The sequence below is a fragment of the Buceros rhinoceros genome, unplaced genomic scaffold (genome assembly GCF_000710305.1).
Source record: "Buceros rhinoceros silvestris isolate BGI_N320 unplaced genomic scaffold, ASM71030v1 scaffold42155, whole genome shotgun sequence".
Classification (NCBI taxonomy): domain Eukaryota; kingdom Metazoa; phylum Chordata; class Aves; order Bucerotiformes; family Bucerotidae; genus Buceros; species Buceros rhinoceros.
This window is the reverse complement of record NW_010414199.1, coordinates 12,023-14,728: the sequence shown is the minus strand read 5'-3', so window position 1 is coordinate 14,728 and position 2,706 is coordinate 12,023. Positions and strand designations below refer to the sequence as shown.

The 2,706-nt window shown below is 51.1% G+C and overlaps 1 protein-coding gene across 1 annotated transcript in view; it reads left to right on the top strand.

Annotated features, from left to right (window-relative positions):
- Nucleotides 1-2,706, top strand: part of CEP68 (centrosomal protein 68kDa) — an 8,367-nt gene that overhangs the window by 5,268 nt on the left and 393 nt on the right. The window lies entirely within an intron of this gene.

The following is a 2,706-nucleotide window of genomic DNA, read 5'->3' as shown; positions in this document are numbered from 1 at the left end:
CAGCGACGCAGGAAGGGTCTCAACAGCTTCTGAGCACCAAGAGGGAGGAATTCAGGAACTGCAGGATAATCTAGATCCCTCCCGCTACCCTCCTACCCCATTTGCTCAGACTGGTGCCGTCCCCATGGCCCACGCCACAGCACACCTTAAAATTTACTGTTGCAAAGGGGAAAAAACGTGTTTTCAGCAGTTTAGAGGACAGTCACGGTACCTTAAGAAGGTGTGGTGGGGTTTTTTTTAAATGCTATGTCCCATACGCTACCCCGCACACATGGTGGTGATCGCTGTTGCACTGGGGTGGTTTGTTGGATGCAGCCAAAGCACAGTAGCAAACTCTCTCGGTTTTCTTCCAGGTGCTGCCTCTCAGCTCCAGGCTCTGTTAGCTGGGCGCAGGACGGCTGCGGAGCTCCGGCCCCTCTCCCACCTCCCGCAAAGATGCCAAACGCAAGCGCTGGCCGCGCGGGCCAGCCTGCACCGAGTTCTCTTTGGCTGGTTGTGGTTTTTTTAGCCGGGGCTGGAGAAGGGTGAACAGCAGTTACCTGGCTGCTGGGGTGCTGGTTCATAACGCTGGCGGTGCGGGGAAGCGGTGAGTGAGGCACTGCTGCTGGCCTTTGGGCTTTGGTTTGTTTTTATACAGCTTTCCTTTTTTATTGAAGTGGCCTGTTCCGTGTGGTAGCAAACCGTCAGGAAGATGGTGTTTTTTAACTGCACCATCCCCGTGTGCTGTGCGGCTCGCCGCTAAGTAAAGCCGTGTGATTTTAATAGCCGTGTTCCCATGGTTTGTTTATGCTCTGCAAAAATAGGTGCTGGAAGCCAAGAAATAGCAGCCCCTCCTGGTTCTTGGGAGGAGCTGCTGTTCACACGTAGCATTCCCTGCTGGAGCAGGGCACACGCACCGTCGGTTGAACACAACGAGCCAATGTGCTCGTGGCTCTCAACACGCTGGTCACCAGGGAGCACAGGCGGGTTCTGGGTGAACTGCTGGTCCCTGGTGATTGTGCTGGGCTGGTTTCCCTGAGCGAGGAGCCGTGCCTCGCCCCTCTGACAGCTCCCCCGGTTCATCCCTGCTCACACAACAGTCAGAAAGGGTTCCCAGTTCCTCGCTGCAACAGAAGAGGGCATCTGAAGCACTGTCACAAGTGGCCTGAAGTTACAGCCAACCCCAGGACATTGGTACTTGGCTTTAACTCGCCTCTAAAGGAAACGGTGAGCATCGTGCTCCTGCAGAGAGCACAGCCCTTCCTGCCATTCTTGTGAGCAGAGCAGGGGGACGGCTCTGCACAGCCCAAGGCGGAGGTGAAAGCACAGTTAAACTGGAGCACTTAGGAATGACAAGTAATTCTCCGGGTTTTGGGGGTGGGGCGTTATATTCTCACTTCTTCCCCCTCCCCAGCTTGAAGAGCAACATTTTTCTTCTTGCCGAGTTGCAGGTGATGCTTTGTACCTCAGCACAAGTTCCGAATGGTTACTGCAAGACTGGTCGCGCTGCTTTACCCACCCCAGGTCCTGTAACCGTGGGCACTCGGGGCAATGCCCAAAGCCAGCCTCGAGCAGGGCAGGCTGGGGGTTACACCCAAGGAAGGATTTGCTACCACCCCTTAAGCCCAAGCCATTCTGGCCAAGGTGCTCAGTAGGTCAGGTCCCAGGTCAGCAACTGCACGTCCTCCTCTGGGGTGTTCAGACCACAGGCTCCTGTGTTCACCAACACTGTAACACAGTGATGACTTCAGGGGGAAAAAACCACCACCGCACAACAGGTGTAGCCCAAGCTGGTTTTGCAATGCATTTATTACTGTATATATTAACATCGGTTCCGATAGTATGTAGCAGGCAGCTTGACATTTAAGTTCATTTGTGCACTTCTCTGCAGGGAAGATGGTTTTCACCCTCCATACACCTCCTGCTTCGCTTCCTGATCTCAGCAGCACTCCCTCCTCCTCCTGCCCTTGGGGAGGAGCAAGTCACATTCTAGAATGAATTATACCAACGAGCACATCTCTAATAGAAAGCACATCACTTTATTGTGAAGGTCTCGAGTGGAAGAGTTCAACTTAACCATGACAATACTTTATGTATTACAATTGCCTCTTGATTTATGCAGCTATGTTGAAGAAAGCTGTTAGCCAAAGTCATCCCCCCCAAAAAAAAAAAATCAGAGGATATTTGCACCAGTTTTAGTTTATACCTCACAACATACCTAGGCTCTATTTTTACTAGCACAGGGTGTATTTACTACTAGGGGAATGTTACATGGTCTTTCAAACATGAGACTATTTACAGAATAGGCTGAATATTTGAGTTTTGATAAAGCTGAACAATTTTACAGGTCTAGGAAGTGTTATAGGCTGGCTTTCCTGTGGCTTTGAGCTAGACATCAGGCACTAATGATTGGATTAGCTCTGTACAAAGAATCACACACCGTCCAAAACCTCGTGGCTGCTGGTTAGTTCCAAATTGTTTGAGATAGCGCCTACTCTGAGCAACAGTCCGGGAGGGAGCTTCACCCGCACCCGTTCATCCTTCTGATGCCTCTATGCAGAGCAGAGGAGAAGCAAAGCTGTTGCACCAAGTCAGAGGAGTACTGATTAGAAGAGGATGGAATTAACAGGATATAGAAAAGACATATACTGGTAGAAAGTTACACCGCCTCAAGGCTACGCTGAAGTCACTCATGTTTGGGAAACTGTTCTCTCCCCTCCTACGCAC